The sequence below is a fragment of the Mustela nivalis genome, assembly GCF_964662115.1.
Source record: "Mustela nivalis genome assembly, chromosome: 1".
Lineage (NCBI taxonomy): Eukaryota > Metazoa > Chordata > Mammalia > Carnivora > Mustelidae > Mustela > Mustela nivalis.
Window position 1 is genome coordinate 144,625,286 of NC_139020.1, and position 23,040 is coordinate 144,648,325.

Sequence of the window (23,040 nt, forward strand, 5' to 3'; positions counted from 1 at the left end):
GTGGGGTTGGAGGGAGAGGGATCAGAGGGAGAGGGAGCAGCAGACTCCTCAAGGGAGCTTGAGGTAGGACTCAATCCCAGGACCTTGAGACCACAACCTGAGCCAAAGGCAGATGCTTAACCAACTGAGCCACCCAGATGCCCTGAGATTTTCTTTTAAGATTTTTAAAAATTTATTTTAAAGAGAGAAAGCATGTGCACTCAAGCAAGGGGAGGGGCAGAAGAAGAGGGAGAGAGAGAATCTCAAGCAGACTTCAAGTTGAGTGTGGAGCCCAAGGGGCTCAGTCTCACGACCCTGAGATCACGACCTGAGCTGAAATCAAGAGTGCGATGCTCTACCCAGTCGCCCCACCACTGAGATTTTAGGAAGCATTTTTACCACAGCACACTTCTCCTAAGCCACCTGTTACACAGACCAGTCCATGACTGTCCATGAAGTCCTTAACTGATACGAACACTAAGAAGCTGGACACATACAGGACTATGAATATCAGTCACGATATGCCAGAATAACATCCCTTTTCATGGGAGTCTGCACCCTAAGTTCCCGTTCAAAGGGGAGAAGTGCCATCATTTTATTTCATATCAACAACTCTCTACCACTATTAACTCCCTCCTACCCAGCTGACCTGTGACAGGATGATCTGGGGGAGGGCTATGCTGAAAGGGATAGTAAAGGCTAATGTGTTAGTCTGCTCAGGACTGCTATAGCAGAAGATCATGGCCAGGTGGTGTATCAACAACAAATGTATTTCTCACAGATCTGGAAGCTGGAAGTCCGAGATCAAGGTACAGGCATGGTCAGATCCTGCTGAGAACTCCACAGGGCCTGGATTTATTGTGGAGGAAGGGGCTAGGGAACTCTTCCGATGGGGGAGGGAGGTCACTTTTATAAGAGCATAAGCCCATTTATGAGGGCTCCGACTTCCAGGCTTGGGCTTCTCCTAACAGCCCCACCTCCTAAACCATCACGCAGGGTGTAAGGATTTCAACATCTGAATAAGTGAGAAACAAACATTCAGGCCATAGAGGGCAGGATGGGCCAACAAGTCAAAGTTGTGGGATCACACATGGCCAAGGAGGGAAGTCAGTAGCAAGAACTAAGTGGAGCAAACTTGGCAGAAGTGGTAGTACCATGGGGGAGATGAGGCAGGGACGCTTGGGTGGTTCAGTTGGTAGGGCGGCTGCCTTCAGCTCAGGCCACGATTTCAGGGTCCTGGGATGGAGCCCCACATCGAGCTCCCTAGTCAGCAAGGAATCTGCTTCTCCCTCTCCCACTCCCCACAGCTTGTGTGCTCTCTCTCTAAGTTAATAATTAAAATTAAAGAAGATAGAAAGAAAGAGATGAGGCAGGTGCTGTCCCCCAGCAGGCCTCTTCCCTGTTCTCCTGGCATGGTTTGGGCTTCTCACTCATGGAGTTTTGAATTAAAAGTCACTTCTTACAGAAAGCTTTCCTGACCCACCCTAGTGTAGCAAGAGACTTGCAAAAGAGACTTGCAAAATTCTCTTTGGAAAGTCTTCATGTTAGAAAAGCAATTTGAAAATAAAAGACATAATAGATTGGCCAAAAAAAAAAAAAAAAAAAGAACACCTTGGCATATATATGATTTTAAAAATTTGCAAAATATGTATAAGGGCTCAATATAAGGGCTTTTCAATTTACCCAGATTGCATAAATCATTAAAAAATAAATAAAGATACAGATGGAATGACTGGAAATCTAACAGCTATTTTAGAAGCTGTACATGATTGGTGCAGTCAGACAAACAAACCACACCTTTTAAAATAAGGAGCAGAGGGGTGCCTGGGTGTCTCACTCTTTAAGCGTCTGACTTTGGCTTGGGTCATGATCCCAGGGTCCTGGGATTGAGCCCCACATCAGGCTCTCTACTAGGCAGGAAACCTGCTTCTCCCTCTCCCACTCCCTCCGCTTGTGTTCCCTCTTTTGCTGTGTCTCTCTCTGTCAAATAAATAAATAAAATCTTTTTTAAAATAAAATAAAATAAATAACAGGCAGAATCAGCAGCCCCTAGTAAGGAGCTGACTGCCCCCTCATCTTCTCCATATGGACCTGGAGAGCTGGTCTGGAGTTCCAGTACTACCTTCAGAAGCTCCATCTTCTGCCTGGGAATATCATTCTTGCCAATGGTACATAAAGCCTTGGGAGGATGTTTGCAGACTAGGGAGGGAGTAGGTGGACATGGATCTAGTTGGCCAGATGACATAAAGGAAGTCACCAGTAGAGAGAAAACTGTCACAACCTGATCCCCCTCCTACATCAGCTTGGTCACATTTGTATTAGAAACCACTGGTGCAGGGGCAGCTGGGTGGCTCAGTCAGTTAAGTCTGCTTGAAGATTCTCTCCCTCTGCCCCTCCCCACACTCGCACGCACACTTTCCCTCTGTAAAATAAACAAATCTTTAAAAAAAAAAAAAGCTAGTCTGATGTGTTCTCCATCCCAGGTAATATTTTTTAAAGATTTTATTTATTTATTTATTTGAGAGAGGGAGAGAGAGCGTGAGCGAGGGGTGGGACAATGAAAGGGAGAAGCAGACTCCCTGCTAAGCATGGAGCACCCCACCCCCCGCTGAACCGGACCCCCCCACTCCCAGGACATGGGGCTCAATCCAGGACCTTGTGATCATGACCTGAGCCAAAGGAAAATGCTTAACCAACTGAGCCACCCAGGTGCCTCTCCATTCCAGATAATAAAAATAATAGCTAATATTTATTGAGCACTTACTATGTGTCAGGCAGGCACTGTTCCAAGTGCTTTTAAAATATCAAATGGGGTGCCCAAGTGACTAGTAGGTTAAGCAGGCAACTCTGGATTTGGGCTCAGGTCATGGTCCCAGGGGCCTGGGATGGAACTCCTTGTCAGGCTCCACGCTCAGCATCTGCTTGAAGATTCTCTCTCCCTCTTCCTCTACTCCTCCCCCTGCTCATGCACGCATGCTCTCTCTCTTTCTCTCTCTAAAATAAATAAATCTTTTTTTTTTAAGATTTTATTTATTTGTCAGAGAGAGAGAGGGAGAGAGAGCGAGCACAGGCAGACAGAATGGCAGGCAGAGGCAGAGGGAGAAGCAGGCTCTCTGCCGAGCAAGGAGCCTGATGTGGGACTCGATCCCAGGATACTGGGATCATGACCTGAGCCGAAGGCAGCTGCTTAACCAACTGAGCCACCCAGGCGTCCCTAAAATAAATAAATCTTTTAAAAAATAAATAAAACAGTGATGTATTTAATCCTTACAACAACCACAGAGCTATGTATAATTCTTGTTCCTATTTTTATAGATGGAGAAAAACTGGTTCAAGGACATGTTAAGCAATATCCTCCAAATCCTGATGGAGGTAGGATGTGATCTCCGGCAATTTGGCTACTGGGCCTGAGTTCTCAGCCACTACAATATACCACTTACTTCATGATAGATCCAGTCTCATCTCTTTACTTAATAAAACCACTAGCAGCACAGCTTGGCACCTGGAATTCCATTCCTGTTTTATTTATGTTCATTTTGGGACTGATTCTTCCATCACCACTTTGAGGAAAGCAGGGCAAGAGCTGGGGCCCCTGGCACTTAGCCACAGGGCTGGCATGCAATAATACTCCATAAATGTTTATTGTTTGGTGAATGAAGCCCAGTTTTACTGAGGAAGAAACACACTCAAAAAGGAAGAGCTAATACTGAACCTGAACCAAGGTCTCCTGACTCGAAGTCCAATGTTCTTGCAAAGATAGTCTGCTGACTGTTGCTGTGATATGTACGTACAACTTTACCATCCAGTGGGAGGAAGGAAACACTGCAAGTAGGGTGTGGACAGTCCATCATCCTATGCACAAGCAGCGCCATCAGGAACACACCAAGGGTTACATCCAGGGAAATTAAATGGGGTCATATGCAACTTTGTAGTATAGCTATATATATTATACTAAAGATTATACTAATATGTATATTACATATATTAATATATAATAAATATTAACATTTTAAATATTAAACTTTATATAATATATATGATTAACATCGATATATATTTTATTTACCTTTTGTATATGCTATATACATTATATTAAAACATTTTCCAAAATGGAAATTATGTTCTTGTTTTGATGATTAAATTTATTAAAATAGATGCTTATTGGAGTAACTGGGTGGCTCAGTCAGTAAAACATTTGACTGGATTTCAGCTTAAGTCATGATTTCAGGGTCCTGAGACAGAGTTCTGTGTCGGGCTCATGTTGGGCATAGACCTGTTTAAGATTCTGTCTCTCAAAAATTCTCATCAAGGTACTAGCCAATGGGATGCCTGGGTGGCTCCGTTGGTTGAGCAACTGCCTTTGGTTCAGGTCATGATCCTGGAGTCCGGGGTTCAATTCCCGCATCGGGGTCCCTGCTAGGCAGGGGGTCTGCTTCTCCCTCTGACCCTCCCCCTTCTCATGCTCTCTCTCTCTCTCTCTCAAATAAATAAATAAAATCTTAAAAGAAAAAAAAAAAAAGATGCTAGCCAGTAGGATCCAACAGTACATTAAAAGGATCATTCACCACGACCAAGTGGCAGGCTGCAAGGGTGGTTCAACATCCTCAAATCAATCAATGTTTTACACTACATAAATAAAAGAAAGGACAGAAACCATATGATCCTCTCAGTAGATACAGAAAAAGCACTAACAAAGTATAGCATTCTTTCTTGGTCAAAACCCTTCACAGTGTAGGGACCTCAATATCACAAAAGCCATCTACAAAAAGCCCACAGTAAACATCATTCTCAATGGGAAAAACTGAGAGCTTTTCCCCTAAGGTGAGGAACACAGCAGGGATGCCCATTATCACCACTGTTGTTAAACATAGTACTAGAAGTCCTGGTCTCTGCAACAAAAAGAAATAAAAAGCATCTAAATTAGCAAGAAGAAGTCAAACTCTCACTCTTCAAAGATGACATGATACCTTATGTGGAAAACCCAAAAGACTCCACCCCAAAATTGCTTGAACCCATATAAGAATTCAGCAGAACGGCAGGATATAAAATGAATGCACAGAAATCAGATGCATTTCTATACACTAACAATGAGGCAGAAGAAAGAGAAAAGAAGGAGTCGATTCCATCTACAATTGCACCAAAAGCCATAAGATAACTGGGAACTAACCAAAGAGGCAAAGAATCTGTACTCAGAACACTTATGAAAGAAAGAAATTGAGACAGACACAAAGAAATGGAAAAATATTCCATGCTCATGAATCAAAAGAAAAATATTTTTTAAATGTCTATGCTACCTACAGCAATCTATACATTCAATGCAATCCCTATCAAAATACCATCAACTTTTTTTTCACAGAGCTGGAACAAAAAATCCTAAATTTTTTTTTTTTTTAAATCCTAAAATTTTTATGGACCCAGAAAAGACCCCAAATACCCAAAGGAATGTTGAAAAGGAAAACTAAAACTGGTGGCATCTCAATCCTGGCCTTTGAGCTCTATAACAAAGCTGTGATTGTCAAGACAGCATGGTACTGGCACAAAAGTGGACACATACATCAGTGGAACAGAATAGAGAACCCAGAAATGGACCTTCAACTCTATGGTCAACTAATCTTCAACAAAGCAAGAAAGAATATCGAATGGAAAGAAGACAGCCTCTTCAACAAATGGTGTTGGGAAAATTGGACAGCCACATGCAAAAGAATGAAACTGGACTATTTTCTTATACCATACACAAAAATAGACTCAAAATGGATGAAAGACCTCAATGTGAGAAAGGAACCTTAAAAATCCTAGAGGAGAGCACAGGCAGCAACCTCTTCAACCTTGGCCACAACAACTTTCTAGACATGTCTCCAAATGCAAGGGAAACAAAGGCAAAAATGAACTATTGGAACTTCATCAAGATCAAAAGGTTTTGCACAGCGAAGGAAACAGTCCAAAAAACAAAAACAAAGAACAACGACAGAATGGGAGAAGATATTTGCAGAGGGTATATCAGTTAAAGGTCTAGTATTCAAAATCTGTAAAGAACTTACCAAACTCAACACCCAAAGAACAAATAATCCAATCAAGAAATGGGCAGATGACATGAACTGACATTTCTACAAAGAAGACATCCAGATGGCCAACAGACACATGAAAAAGTGCTCAACATCACTCAGCATCAGGGAAATACAAATCAAAACCACAATGAGATACCACCTCATACCAGTGAGAATGGCTAAAATTAACAAGTCAGGGGGCACCTGGGTGGCTCAGTACAGTAGGCCTCTGCCTTCAGCTTGGGTTGTGATCCCGGGGTCCTGGGATTGAGCCCCATGTCCAGCTTTCTGCTTGGCGGGGAGCCTGCTTCCTCCCCTCTCTCTGGCTGTCTCTCTGCCTGCTTGTGATCTCTGCCTGTCAAATAAATAAATAAAATCTTTTAAAAAATTTAAATTAAATTAAATTAACAAGTCAAGAAACAACAGACGTTGGCCAGAACGTGGAGAAAAGGGAATCGTCCTACACTGTTGGTGGGAATGCAAGCTGGTACAGCCACTCCAGGAAACTGTGTAGAGGTTCCTCAAAAAGTTGAAAATAGAGCTACCCTATGACCCCAAAATTGCATTCTAAGGATTTACCCCAAAGATACAAATGTAGTGATCAGAAGGGACACTTGTACACCAATGTTTATAGCAACAATGTCTACAATAGCCAAACTACAGAAAGAGCCTGTTCATGTCATGTTCACTGACAGATGAATGGTTAGAGAAGATGGGGTATGTGCATGTGTGTGTATGTGTGTGTGTGTATATATATAATTATATATATATAAAGAAACAGATGCTCATTTTTAAAGATTCACATGCCCAAAGGTACACCTTCCCAGAGAAGCATAATCTTCCAGACACTTTTCTATTGAAAAATATGGTTGTATATTATCTTATTCAAAAACAAATTCAGGGACGCCTGGGTGGCTCAGTTGGTTAAGCAGCTGTCTTTGGCTCAGGTCGTGATCCCAGCGTCCTGGGATCAAGTCCCACATCAGGCTCCTTGCTCAGCGGGGAGCCTGCTTCTCCCTCTGCCTCTGCCTGCCATTCTGTCTGCCTGTGCTCACTCTCTCTCCCTCTCTCTCTCTGATAAATAAATAAAATCTTTTAAAAAAAAAACAAATTTATACTATAAAGCGTATAGTGATTTCTAATTTGTTTTGTTGACTGAAGCATTTAGAATGAACGGTTTCCTTTAGAGCTATATCATCATTTGTTTCTTCTGTTTGTTTGTTTTAGAATTATTCACTTATTTATTGAAGAAAAAGACCACAAATGAGGGGAGAGGGAGCAGAGGCTAGGCAGAGGGTCAAGGAGAGAAACAGGCTCTCTGCTGAGCACAGAGCCCAAGGGCAGGTTTGATCTCAGGTCATGACCTGAGCTGAAATCAAGAGAGGGATGCTTAACCAACTGAGCCACCCAGATGCCCCTATGATATATTTGTAACAGAGTGCTACATTGTTTATTTGTAACCCCCCCCCATTTTAATCATTTCACCATTGATGAATGCTAGGGTGTTTCAAATGTTTGCTATTACAAAAAAAAATGTCACATAACTTTTCCCATTAAATGATTTCCTTAGAATAAGAGATTGAAATTATAATAACTGGGTCCAACTGCATACATATGTTACAAATATGGCTCATTCATGACAAAATTACTCCCAAAAAGTCTGAGTCAACTTTTACTATGGCGATCCCGAGGGGGTCGGGTCTTCCACCATTTGAGTATTGGCTGGATGGTTCAGGTTGGCCCTGGCTGGGACAACTGGGCTCTCTCTCCTCCACGGGGTCTCTCACGTTCTGGCACCCTAGGCTGGGATTGTTCTCACAGTATTGAGACTTCCAGAGACCAGAAACACACAAAGCTTCCTGAAGCCTAGTCTGGGAACTGGCATCAGGGTTATTTCTACCACATTTCAACAAACAGTGCTATCTCTGCACCACGCAGGGAGGGGTCCATATGGCAGCGTTTTGGGTCCCTGTGGTATCTTAAAGGGAAATTTTCCCAATGTAAGGAGCCCTTGATGTCCTAAATTTCCCTGAAGCAGGAATTCATTTCAGCTCTTAAACAGAAAATAGATAAAATATTAATGAGAAATAAATAATTCTAAAAACAAGCAAACAAACAAATAGTGCTAGAACAACTGGACATTTATATGCCAAAAATGAAAAGGCCTATACCTCACACTTTATGTAAAAATTATCTCAAAATGGATCAAAAACTAAAATGTGAGCGGCACCTGGCTGGTTCAGTTGCTGGAGCATGCCACTCTTGATCTTGGGTTGTGAGTTTGAGTCCCATGTGAGGTGTAGAGCTTACTTAAAATAAAATCTTAAAAAAAAAAACTAAAATGTAAGATGTAAAACTATTAGATTTTTGGAGGAAATGTAGGAGACATTTATATAAACTTGGGTTAGGAAAATGGAGCAAACTATGTTAGCTTTTGTGCAAAGGGAAGGTTGACAAGGGAGGACAGAGCCAAGGGTTTGAAGAGGGGTGTCAGGAACCACAGAAAATTATTCCCAGGCTTCAGACCCAGTCAAGGAACTTGCAACTGGACTGCAATTTGCCCAGTCGGATTTTAGAATTGCCTACTCCCTTCTGTTGGCTCCCTTTTTGAACAGAAATATTTAGAAGAATTACCCTATGCCTGTTTGACCACTGCGTGTTGGGGAAGGGGGACAGATGACCTGTTTCTTCTGTTTCAAGAGTCCTAAGAACTACACTCAAGGAGCTGATCTTGAGGAGCCTTCTTCCTGGGCCACCCTTGGATGACAAGATTCTGGACTTCTGGCAGGAGCAGGGACTGGATGAGACCCTTGTGGACTGGAAGAGTGTATTTGGCATATGAGAGGAATATAAATAATTTGTGGCCTGAGCGTGGCCTATAGTGCTTCAAAGGTATGTCTACATCTTCTGTAATGAGCTGGAGCGAAATTCATCTCCACTTGAGTATAGAATGGACCTGGTGGCCCGCTTCCAATGAGAAGAAAATGGCTGAACTGACACGATATCACACCCTAGGTCAGGTTAGAAAAAGACAGTGGTTTCTGTCTTAGATGAGACCCCCTCCCCTTTCTTCACACCTTCTCAGGGAGGCCAGCTGCCATGACAGAGGGACACTCAGGCAGCCTAGGGAAAGGCCCACGTAGGAGGAATTAAGACATGCCAGCTACTGGGTGAGTCACCCTGGAAGGAGATTTTCTGAGGTCAGCTAACAGCCACACAAGCGACCTTGAAAGTAGATCATCACCAGGTCAAGCATGGGAAAGACCGCAGCCCTGACAGACAGCTCGTCTCCAGCTCCCTGACAGACCCTGCACTGGAAGTACCTAGCCAAGCTGCTTCCAGATCCCTGCCCTTCAGAAACTGTGAGGTAATAAATGTGTGTGTGTGTGTGTGTGTGTGTGTGTGTGTTAAGATTTTTCATTTATTTATCTGAGAGTGAGAGAGAGAGTAGTACAAGCATGGGGAGTGGCAGGCAGGGGGAGAAGCAGACTCCCCACAGAGAAGGGAGCCCAACATGGGACTCGATCCCAGAACCCTGGGATCATGACCCAAGCTGAAGGCAGATGCTTAAATGACTGAGTCACCCAAATGTCCCAGTAAAGGTGTGTTGTTTTAGGCCACTAGGTTTGGGATGATTTGTTATTCGGCACTAGAGAACTAATAAGGTTGGCTACCGTGAAATGGGTCATTCTGTGATTTTGATCTCTTTGTTTCTTTCCCACGACCACTGACTAGTTTTTCACATCCTGAAAATATAGGATATGAGGCAGGGAAAACAAGAGAATTCGGGACAGCTTAAAATATATATATACCAGTGTGGTATTGGTAAAAAGCATAGACACATAGAAAAATGAAACAGACTAGAGCCTAGAAATAGTTCCATGTAAATACAGCCAATTGATTTTGACAGAAGTGCAAGGGCAATTCAGCGGAGCTTTCTCTATTTTTTTTCTTTTCCTGCTATAAAAGTTTACCACAAACTTAGTGGCTTAAAACAACACAGATTTGTTATCTTGCAGCTCTAGCAGTCAGAACTTGGGTCCAAAGGGCTAAAATCAAGCTACCAGCAGGGCTGTGTTTTTCTTGACAGCTCTCAGGGAGAACCAGTTCCTTACCTCTTCCAGCTTCTAGACGCCACCTGTATTCCTTGGCTCATGGTCCCTTTCAGCAATGACATCACTCCAACCTCCTTCTGTCATTTCATCTCCTTCTCTGACTCTGACCTTCCTCTGTTCCTCTTAGAAGGACCCTTGCAGATACATTGGGCCCATCTGGATGGTGTTTTCGACAGGTGACCCTACAACAACTGTATCCTCATATGCAAAAAAAAAAAAAAAAAAAAAAGAAAAAGAACCTTGACCTATCCTCACACCCTATACAAAAACTAACTCAAAATGGATCATCAAAATGTGGAAATGAAGCCCTGAAAGTTTCAGAAAAAAAAAAACACAAGAGAAATCTTTGTGAAGTTGGATTAGGGAAATAGTTCTTAGATACTACATCAAAAGCACAATCCATTGTTAATAATAGAAAAATTAGACTTTGTCAAAATTTTGCTCTGCGGAGGTAATGATAAGAGAGTACGTGAAAAGATCAGCCATAGAATGGGGAAAATATTTGCAAATCATATATCTAACAAAGGACTTGTCTCCTGAGTATGTAAAGAACTCTTGAAACGCAGAAATAAGAAAACAAACAGCCTTATTTTTTAAATGGTAAATGATTTAAGCAATCACCTCACCAAATTAGATGTACGGACTGCAAATAGGCACCATGAGATGCTCACCATTGTTAGTCTCTACGGAAATGCAAATCAGAACTATAATCAATACAATACACCTGTTAGCATGACCCTACACACACATACACACACATGAGCACACCCACACGCACGCACGCACACACGCGTGTCACCAAAAAAATCAACAATATCAAGTACCGGTGAAAACTCAAACTGGAATAACTGGAATTCTTTTTCTTTTTAATCTTTTTTTAAAGATTTTATTTATTCATTTGACAGAGACAGGAGAGAGGGAAAACAAGCAGGGGAGTGGGAGAGGGAGAAGCAGGCTTCCCGCCAAGAAGGGAGCCTGACGCCAAACTGGGTTCCAGGAGCCTGACACAGGGCTCCATCCCAGGACCCTGGGATCATGACCTGAGCCAAAGGCAGACGCTCAACGACTAAGCCACCCTGGCGCCCCGGTAACTGGAATTCTTATACATTGCTCCTGAGAATGCAGAATAGGACAGCCGATGTGGAAAACTCTTCGGCATTGTCTTTTCAAGCTAAACATACACTTACCATATTTATCTAAAGACAATAAAATCTATGTTCATACAATAAACCTGTATGTGAATGGTTAAAATGGCTTTATTCATAATATCCAAAACCTGGAAACAACCCAAATATCCCTCAGCTAGGGAATGAACTAGAAACAGAATGAAACAGAGACACATTTGTACTATGAACAACTGCTTGGCTATAAAAGAGTAGACTGCTGATCCGTGCAACAGCACAGGTGAATCTCAGATGCCTTCGGCTAAATAAGAAAGCCATACTCAAACACGCTATATGATTCCATTTATATGACATTCTGGAAAGGCAAAAAACTATAGGGACGGAGAACACATTAGCGGTTTGACTATGAAGAAATAGCTGGAGAGAATTCTTTTGGAGGAGGGTAGGGGACTAGAGCCGCTCTGTATCTTGATGGTGGTAATGGTTACAAGGACTCCATGCACTTGCCAAAACTCTTAGACCGTCTACCAAAAAGAATATATTTTATTTTTTTAAAGACTTTCAAATTTATTTATTTGAGAGAGGGAGAGTGAAAAAGCATGAGCTACAGAGGTAGAGGAAGAAACAGACTCCCCACTGAGCAGGGAGAGATGCGGGACTCGATCCCAGGACTCTGGGATCATGACCTGAAGTGAAGGCAGATGCTTAGCCAACGGAGCCACCCAAGAATATATTTTACTAAATGTCAATTTTTAACATCAAAAAATTTAAAAGAAAAAGGTATATGAGGCCAAATGTCCTGTGTTGTCTTATGTTAGGGAGTGGGTCCTCTATGTCAGGGAGCAAAGAATGGATGGATGGATGGATGGATGGATGGATGGATGGATGGATGGATGATATGTGCCTGCCTTCATGCTTATGATCACCTGCTCACATTCTTGGGTTCCTCAGGTGATATTACTGAGAACTTCTGGGCAGAAGTTGCAGGTTTCTTTTCTGTACACCCCCTCAGCTTATGGTACAGTGAGCATCTGAGGCTAAATGAGACACCAAATGTGAAAGCTCTTTATGAAGTCGAAATGTACTGCCAGCTGTGTCGCTGCTGAAGGAACAGTTGACACATTCATTTGTTCTGCAGCAATGCTGAGGCTTCTGAGACCAAATACCACAGGTTTAAAAAAAAGTCTATAGAGGGGCGCCTGGATGGCTCAGTCTCTTAAGCTTCTGAATCTCGATCTCAGCTCCGGTCTTGATCTCAGGGTTATGAGTTCAAGCCCCGAGCGGGGCTCCCTGCTGGGGATGGAAGCTACTTTTTAAAAAAACGATAGAGAATCCCGGTCCAAGGATGAAGTGACAGGCAGGTAGGCAATGGATACACATACAGTACAAGGTCACTACTAATGACCACCTGTAACACGTCTCCTTCCCAACTCGCCACCTGACAAAATGCTCTCTGGAAGATTATAAACAGAGGATGAATCCAATCTCCAATTTCAAGACTGAGAAAATGAAATCTGGGAAGAAGAGGAGATTTCCCCAGGATCACACTGTGAGCTGACCAGGGATTTGGGACCCCGGTCTCATGCTCTTGACTGCATTCCCTTCAATTGCTGTTTTAAGTGGTGTGCACACAATTCTTCTAATTCCCCAACAGCCTAGCCCAAATAACCAGCATGATAGATAACTGAATTGGGCAAAATATTCCAGAGACATAAAAAAGGAAAAAGAACAGCTTAAAGCTCCTATAAAGGAAAACAGCTGTGCGAAGAAAACCATTTAAATTTAACATAGAATTGTAACTTTCTTTTTTCTATACTCTGCTGGGGAGCACTTGGATTTCTCTCTGCTCTCCTATGCCAGACAAAAATGACATGATTGTGGGTTATTTTACTTGGAGTGTTTCTCAGCCTCTAAATATGAGCCAACCCAAGCTCTGCTCAGAAGAATTTTTTTAAATTTAAATTTCCAAGGAAAGAAGGGGGTTAATGGACTGAAGGCTTTTATCCATAGGTCTAAGAATTGGTTTTCCCCACAGTTTAAAAGGAGACAGGAGCGCTCTACAGAAAATCTGTAATGCACCTTTGTAGTACTCAGTCTAAGGAAAGGGAGAGAATTCCAGAAAGAAGCTGCTGCCACATGTTGATGTCTCTTTCCAGATTAAACCTAACATTCAAGTCAATTTCTGTAGGCTGGAAACTGCTGAAGAAAACAAAAGTGTCTGAAGCAGAAAATCAAAGAGCAGTAAAACAAAGAGATCCTACTTTCTGCACTCCAGAGGGCATGGAATTAAAAAACAAAACAGGGGCGCCTGGGTGGCTCAGTGGGTTAAAGCCTCTGCCTTCGGCTCAGGTCATGATCTCAGGGTCCTGGGATCGGGTCCCGCATCGGGCTCTCTGCTCAGTGGGGAGCCTGCTTCCCCCCCTCTCTCTCTCTTATGGCCTCTCTGCCTACTTGTGACCTCTGTCAAATAAACAAATAAAATCTTTAAAAAAAAAAAATTAAAATAAATAAATAAATAAAAACTTGACCTGTATTTCTGGACAAGCAGAAAGCTAATTTTTTTTTTAATTTCTTTTCAGCGTAACAGTATTCATTGTTTTTGCACCACACCTAGTGCTCCATGCAATACGTGCCCTCCTTAATACCAACCACCTGGCTCCCCCAACCTCCCACCCCCCGCCCCTTCAAAACCCTCAGATTGTTTTTCAGAGTCCATAGTCTCCCATGTTTCACCTCCCCTTCCAATTTCCCTCAACTCCCTTCTCTCCATCTCCCCATGTCCTCCATGTTATTTGTTATGCTCCACAAATAAGTGAAACCGTATGATACTTGACTCTCTCTGCTTGACTTATTTCATTCAGCATAATCTCCTCCAGTTCCATCCACGTTGATACAAAAGTTGGGTATTCATCCTCAGAAAGCTCATTTTTGGAAGAACTGTATTCCAACCCACAAAGGGATAGTGAATCTTGGAGAACTAAGGCAAAATAAAAGGGTTTCCACCCTTCTCTTCACAGGGCTTCCCACCTGCATTGGGGTAGAACACAAAGGAAGGAAATTGCTCACAGAAATTCATCTTCCTGCAAAGGTGGCTGACTTTATTTATACATACCGTGCTCTTCTTACAGATGAATGGTTTACTTCCTGACAAGACACATTTAGGATCATCACATGCTTGAATTTACTAGCAGGTATTATGGTAAATTATTTCCGGCTATAAAACCATGCCCGATTTATGTGCATAGCAGAGCCTAAAAGTATGACTATGACAATGTCAATAAAGAGTGTTTAAGTTCTAATAGTCTTCTTATGAGCATTTATGAACATCATTCATTTTTAAGGAGACAGAGAAGAGTTAGTGAATTGGCAGATGTCAGACAGAAGAAGAATTTTCAATTTTGCTCTGTATATCGAATAGTCTGCTTACAACAAATTTCATCAAACAAATGTTTGGGGATGGGAGATGGGAAAGCTGTGACACAGTGGGCATTGGGGGTCCATTGGGGGGGCTTGAGTGGGCATTTGGCTTTGCCTCTTCCTTGTCATGAAGGCAACTCTCTCGGAGCCTCAGCGTTTTCTTTCTTCTTCATTTTTTTAATTTAATTTAATTTAATTTTTTGTGTGTGTTCCAAGTTTCATTGTTTATGCACACACCTAATGCTCCATGCAATACGTGCCCTCCATAATACCCACCACCAGGCTCACTCAACCCCCTCCCCACCCTCTCCCTTCCAAAACCTTCCGTTTGTTTCTCAGAGTCCACAGCCTCTCATGGTTCATCTTCCCCTCCGATTTCCCCCAACTCACTTCTCCTCTCCATCTCCCCATGTCCTCCGTGTTATTCCTTATGCTCCACAAGTAAGTGAAACCAAATGATAATTGACTCTCTCTGCTTGACTTACTTCACTCAGCATAATCTCCTCCAGTTCTATTCATGTTGATACAAAAATTGGATATTCATTCTTTCTGATGGAGGCATACTACTCCATTGTACATATGGACCATATAGTCTTTATCCATTCAACTGTTGAGGACATCTTGGTTCTTTCCACAGTTTGGTGACCGTGGCCATTGCTGTTATGAACACTGGGGTATTGCAAGCTTTACTACAAAGCTGTGATCACCAAAACAGCATAGTACTGGCACAAAAACAGACACATAGACCAGTGGAACAGAGTAGAGAGTCCAGATATGGACCCTCAACTCTATGGTCAACTAATCTTCAACAAAGCAGGGAAGAAATATACAGTGGAAAAAAGACAGTCTCTTCAATAAATGGTGCTGAGAAAACTGGACACCTATATATAAAAGAATGAAACTCGACCATTCTCTTACACCATACACCAAGAGAAACTCAAAATGGATAAAAGACCTCAACATAGGGATCTGCCAAAATCCTAGAGGAGAACATAGGCGGTAACCTCTTCGACATCGGTCACAGCAACTTCTTTCAAGACATGTCCCCAAAAGCAAAGGAAACAAAAGCAAAAATGAACTTTTGGGACTTCACCAGGATCAAAAGCTTCTGCACAGCAAAGGAAACAGTCAACAAAACAAACAGGCCACCCACGGATGGGAGAAGATATTCGCAAATGGCACTACAGAGAAAGGGCTGATATCCAAGATCTATAAAGAACTCAAAATTGGCCTCAGTGTTTTCATTTGAAAAGGGTGGATGAGAGTATTCACACGTGACGCTATTGTAACACTCATGGAAATTTATGTTTTTAAAAAAATCTTCAGATCGTCGTAGCATAGGTTGGTTTATATTTAGAAGAAGAGAGTCGCTCATATTTAGAGGCTGAGAAACACTCCACATGAAATAACCCACAATCATGACATTGTTATCTGGCATGGGAGAGCAGAGAGAAATCAAGGGCTCCCCACAGACTGTAGCAATAAGAAAGTTACAATTCTCAGGTGATGAAAAGGAGGAAAGGAGGAATGTCCTCACCATCAAGTTATACTCCCCCTCAGCATATCTCACTGCTGGTGCTACACCCTGTCAAGTGAAAACTATTTGCAGAATGTCGCAGAATGCTGAGTCTGTTGATTTCTTGCTAGCAAGAGAGAAGTGTTAACAGAATCTGAGCAGAGAGCCCACAAGCATTGGATTTATTTACTCTTTCGAAGGGAACTTTACCACTGTATTAATTTATAACTGCGATGACTGAGCTGCTTCTTTCTGTCACCTGTAAAACCTGTAAGCAAATCCCAATGTCCTTATTTGTCCCTTTCATTGGATATTTTTTCAGGAATTTTGATTGGTAAATGCTAAACAGGGTCCTTTAATAATCTGAATTTCCTGGTTTTTTTTTTATTTTATTTTTTCAGTGTTCCAAGATTCATTGTTCATGCACCACACCCTGTCTCCATGCAATCCGTGCCCTCCTTAGTAGCCACCACCAGGCTCACCCACCCCCTCTCCCTTCCAAAACCCTCAGTTTGTTTCTCAGAGTCCACAGTCTCTCATGCTTCATCTCTCCCTCCAATTTCCCCCAATTCACTTTTCCTTTCCTTCTCCTAACGTCCTCCGCGTTATTCCCTACCCTCCACCAGTAAGTGAATTTCCTGTTTTATAGCTGTTCTTTCCCTAATTGGCTCCCAATCATTTCAGTTCCTACTGGGAATTCCACTCCCTCCTTATCTGGCCCTAGTCTCCTATTTCTGATTTTTCTTTATTATACAGTGTCTATTGGTTTTTCTATGCATATTGAGTTTTTTTCCTCTTTGGTTACAGTAGGTCTGCACCATTAATAGATAGTTTCCAACTATCTCAGTTCTTTTTCCAACTATTTTGGATAAAAACATTTAATTTTCCAAATGAGTGTACTTGATGGCTTTAAAGGGTCACTCACACCTCAGGATAGATGGATCCTTACCATCTAGTTAATTTGCATTCATAAGAAAATAGATAAATATTTTTCCTCATAGATAAAAGAGGAAAAATAAGGGACATAGTTTTTAAACTGAAATCAGCTGATGTGGATGATAATCTCCTAAGAGAGGGCCTAATTTTTAGTTTTCACTCAGTCCCATTTGCTGTTACCACTGCTCTAGGACAACAGGCTTGATCAACTGTCTTCCCGCTGCTCTCCGGCCGGTATTACTTTAACTTCAGGGACAGATACACTGAGGCTGTAGCAGCCACCTGGAGTGTGGCAGCTGGCAAAGGTATCAGTCTTCCCTGCCTCGCCAGCCCCTCCCCCTGCTTAGGTTCCCCAGTGTCAATGCTGCAGACATGACTCAGACTTCTTTCTTTCTTTTCAATAAACGTGATTATCTGGGGGTGCCTGGGTGGCTCAGTGGGTTAAGCTTCTGCCTTCGGCTCAGGTCAGGATCTCAGGGTCCTGGGATAGAGCCCTGTAACTGGCTATCTGCTCAGCAGGGAGCCTGCTTCCTACCCCCCTCTCTGCCTGCTACTCTGACTGCTTGTGGTCTCCATCTGTCAAATAAATAAATAGAATCTTTTAAAAAAATAAATAAACGTGATTATCTGTTCCTGCCCTAGATTTGTTCAAAGAAAGGTATCAACAAAATCACTTCTAAAAAATCACTTGTCATTCATAAGTCTCGCTTTGGGTTTCAGAAAATATGATTGTCTCAATGAGGCCCAGATCTCGGGAACGGAATCACTACTCCGATAGCTTCGGTATTTCCAGGACTTGACCACCACCTGGTGAAATGAGAGCTTGGGCATTCTGTTTTATAATGGAACTTTCAAAGCTGATTCAAAGGAATTTGACTGCTGTCACAGAATCAGCCCTGAAGACAGAGCATTAAAAGGGTCATTCGAGGGCGCCTGGGTGGCTCAGTGGGTTAAGCCGCTGCCTTCGGCTCAGGTCATGATCTCAGGGTCCTGGGATCGAGTCCCACATCGGGCTCTCTGCTCAGCAGGGAGCCTGCTTCCTCCTCTCTCTCTCTGCCTGCCTCTCTGCCTACTTGTGATCTCTCTCTGTCAAATAAATAAATAAAATCTTAAAAAAATTTAAAAAAAAAAAAGGGTCATTCGATTCCCTCACCATAGGCCAGCGCTGTAAAGTTCATGAGTGGCCTCTTCTAAGACGACTTCCTTTCATTCAAGCATCTGGGTCTGGCCTCAGCTGTTACTCAAGGTCCAAGTTTCACGGTCTAAGGACTACCTCTGTAAGAGACGTATCTCCCTATTAGACATCTCAGCCTTCATTTCCCCCTTCCCTAATCACACCAGTTTGCCCGATTGGAGGCCTTCTTCCTGTACCCAGTAAGTGAGCGCTCATCTGCCCAGGTCTTATGCAAGGGTCAGCCCCACGGTCTTTCCATTGACTTTCATTGTGGCATGGTTATTCGGCTCAGACCAGTCAGTACTGCAGAGAAAGGAAGATAATTAAGAACAGAGTCATGTTCAAGTTATATCCTAATATATGCTTCTAAAACCCAAAGTCCATTCCATTGCCTCCAATTTGGCTCTGCTACTTCAGAGCTGTATGACCTCTCTGGGCCTCCATGTCCTTATCTGAAACTGAGTGGGAAGTGAAGGCTACCCCACCTCACCAGTGGGCTTCTTTGAAGGCTAATGGAGATTTGTAAGGAGGCCAGGACCCTGGCTAGCATATACAGGATCATTAATATATCTACATGAGCCCACTGCTTCTCTAACTCACTGGTCAGATCTTTACGCAACATATTCTGTGCAAAACCATGGTGCTGCTCTCAGCACCATGTATTAGCCCCCACCCTGATGTTCCTGCTACCCCTCACCTCCACAGCTTACCCCCTGCAATGCAGTCTGACCAGTTCTATGTAGGTTACACTTCAGTTTCCAAGCCAGTCATAAGAGGAGGAGGAAGGAACGTTCTGACCTCTCAGATGAGCAATCTCGCCCTTCTTCCCAGATCTGCTCCCTCCCCAGCTCCTCCCCTGTGGTTCCCATGACAAATAAATTTTTCTTACATGGCCACAACGGAATGTTCTGAGATGGGCAGCTTTCTAAACTAGACCGCTAAGAGTCATTCTTGGATCACTTCGGAACTACATTGAGAAAAGAACATCTTTCTCTCCTGGTACGACGAGGCTTGAGGAGGGAGGCCTGGGAGCTATGGCAGCCATGTCCTTCCTTGGCTGTGGGGACAAGGTCAGTGTGAAGGCATAGACAGTCAAGCCAACAAACCGACAGAGGTTAGAGTTGGAGGGAAAGCATCTTCCCTAGGCAAGGAAGATGTCTCCAGATCCCTGTGCTGTCTGCTCTTCCTGAAGCCTGGTTGTTGAACCCGTGTTTTGTGGTATAAGCACCCCGTCCCTGCCCATAATTGCAGGTGCGGTTCTGTGCTTGAAACCAAGAGACACCTAAGATGAAGGGCAAAGCTTATCCACTCAGCCAGAATCCTTCCTCAATGGCCTCACCTGTAAGCCTTGGCTTGGACTAACCCCTAGGTCTGTGCTGATCTATTAGCATGTTCTGTCTACTACCTCAATCTACCAAGGAAATAATCACCATAACTGTTTCTTAATGGTCTCTAACAGAGTAAGCATTTTACATCTATTGCTGCTCTTCATTATGCTAAACTATATATATAAACTCTATATATATATAAGCTCTATATATATATAGTTTAGCATAATGAAGAGCATATATATATATATATATATATATATATTTTTAAGATTTATGAATTGATTTGAGAAAGAGCACACACATGGAGGGAGGGGCAGAGTGAGAATCCTGAAGCAGGTTCCCAGCTGAGTGCGGAGCTCTATGCTAGGTAGATCCCAGGACCCTGAGATCAAGACCTGAGCCAAAATCAAGAGTGGCCAGCTTAACCAATTGAGCCATCCAGGTGCCCCCTAAATTGTAATTTTTAGGTAATTTCATGACTCGGGTACAAATGTGGAATAAACATGTCAAAAGTTTTATTCAACTCATTAATTAATAGGAATCCAGTAAAATGGTTTTTTTTTTTTAAAGATCTTATTTATTTATTTGACACAGAGAGAGAGAGCATAAGCAGGCAGAGGAGCAGGCAGAAGCAGAGAAAGAAGCAGGTTCCATGCTGAGCAGAGAGCCCCATGCGGGGCTCAATCCCAGGACCCTGAGATCATGACCTGAGCTGAAGGCAGAGGCTTAACCCACTGAGCCACCGAGGTGCCCCAGAATCCAGTAAAATGTTAAAACTGGTTCAAAAAGAGATGGAATTATATAAATTTATATTTTCCACCACACAAAATTAACTGGCATTTTTATGAACAGGAATCACTTGCATTACTATGAACAGGAAATGTTACCACTGGTTTTCTCAACTTAATTTCTACTCTTAGAGAGTTGTTTGGGGGGGGAAAAAGCCTCAGCAACTGCAAGTCAAATACACAACCGAATGGAATCAGGTGTCTCAGAAGCTCCCCCACACAATGGCCAGCATTCCCCTGAATGGACACCCAGTCATCTCTTTTGCCCATTTCCAATTCTTGGACGATCTTTTTTGACAATTACAACCTTATAAGAGAGAGGCGATTATACACAAGAAACCATCACCACCACTTTGGAGAGGAGGAAACCGAAGGTCATAGAAGGAAGAAATGTATTTTGATCACATGCTTTCATAAAATGGGAAGCTGGGATTTAGACACTGCTCTGACTCCAGGATCTCCACCAAAACTGTCCAAGGTAGATAGGGCCTTAGGCACATTTCCTGCCTCACACTAGTCTCGCTAGAGGAATGCATCCCTCACTCACTCTTTCACTCATAGACACTGCTTTTATTAGGTGCTGTGATGAACTGTTTGCTATCTTAACTTAATGAGCTCCAGATCACCAGGAACAAACCTTGGTGTGATGAAGTCAGGTTCTTTGACATACTGTATGTAGGAAGTGCACAATAGAGGACCCATAGGGTGTCCCACCAAATGAAGGAAAAGCGAGAATTACAGAATTAGGAGGAAGGAAGGAGTTTAGGAGGATGTCAACAAAATGGGGTTTTAAAACTCAGAGCAAAGCAAGGCTGTGCATCAAGGTATCATACTAAGTCTTGGACTGTGACATGGACCAAGGGACCCCTTTCCTTGGAAACAATAAAGTTACAATATTGTGCAATGCTGTGTCCTGATCCCACATTCCTTGCCTAGGTTGTAAACTCTGCACCTGAGTTGTAAAAAGAGGCTGTTTCTCTATGTCAATGACTTTGACCCCTCCAGGCAAGAAGAGGATGTTTCTTTTTTTTTTTTAACATTTTTTATTATGATTGACATACAACATTGTGTGACTTTAAGGTATACAAGGTATTTGCTGATTTATATGTTTATATACTGCAATATGAATACCACTGTAGCTTTAACTAACACCTCTCTTGCTTCACTTAATTTTTGTTTCCTTTTTGCAGAGTATGTGCCATTCTTACTAACACAATTCCAAACCTGTAAGTTTCTGATAGTGTGTAATTTTAGAGAAAAGTTTCCCCAGGAATAAGGGAGCAGTACTCACTCCAAGACAGGATTTTTTTTTTTTTTTTTTTTTTTTTTTTGGAGGCACTTTATAGCTATAGTGTCCTTAGGAGACATATTTATTAACATTGGAACTGATTTTTCTGATGTCTTTTATTCCAGTCTGATGAACGGCCAGGCAGACTTTGAAAGACCACGCTAATATTAACTTCCTCACATCTCAGTGGAAGCCACAAAGAGATCATTACAACACAGCCCAAGACGGTGCTATAATAGGGGATTTAACTTAGACTTAACTTAGGTTAAGGAAGACTGCCTGTAGGAGGCAGACCTCTCCGCTGGGAAAAGCAGAAGTTGGCCAAAGCAGGGTGGGAAGAAGGTACAGCCCAGCAAGGACATAAGCAAAGAGAATGAGGGAGAGGGTGGCAAATTGGAGGAATGGCAGATACTGGTATAGGTCAATCAACAGGATGTCTGGAATGCTGGGGAGAATGGCAATGGATACCCAGACTCCCCTACAACCAGACAGAAAGTACCGGTGACCTTGGAGTGTGTGTTCTTTGTTCAAGGAACAGTTCTTTGAGTGGTCTTCCTATGTATATACAAATGAGCGGCAAGTAGCCCTGTGAGGGGAGAGTGCCAAGGGGAATCCCATTTCCTAGGGCCCCTGCTTATTTAGCAAATCTGATACCAGCCGAGGAAACAGGGCCATGTTGTACACTTGGCATGGAGTTTTCCTCTCCTATTCCCTGAGAACATTTAGGGGAGCCAGGCTGGCCTTTAACCAAACCTGCATTGCTGAAAAGGGCAATGAGACTCGAGAGAGAAAATCGCCACAAAGAAATGGGATGGCCTCCCAGGAGAGAACAGGAGTTAGCCAAGAGTTGTATCATTCCGGGTCCTGAAAGAGAACAGATCTCACATTGCAACAGGCTAATCCTCCTGCTGTCTCTCCTTCTCTGGCCGAACCCAATCAGAAGCCAGCCTGCCAGGGCGGGAAGCAGGGTGGAGATGGGAAAGCAGTGCATCTGGAGGGACAGAGCTGAAACTCTCAGCACAGGGGTTAGGGCTGAGAGCGCTTTCTGACCTGGTCACACTGGCGTGTGATTGTTTCTCTGCCAAACAGTTCCGGAAAGTGAGAGGAGAGGAGTTGTTACTTACAGCCGAGCAGGGAGGAGGAGACCCAAGGACACTGGACCTGGTGTCTGCTGCAAACTGCCAGGGCAGGAGACAGGCAGGCACAAGAAAACACTTCCAAATGACTTCCTTACTTCATTTTCATTTTAACTCTTTTGTTTAAAATAATTTGTTATTGAAATTTAGAAACTGAAAGGAGTGACCGTGGGTGAACCCTTCATCAAAGAA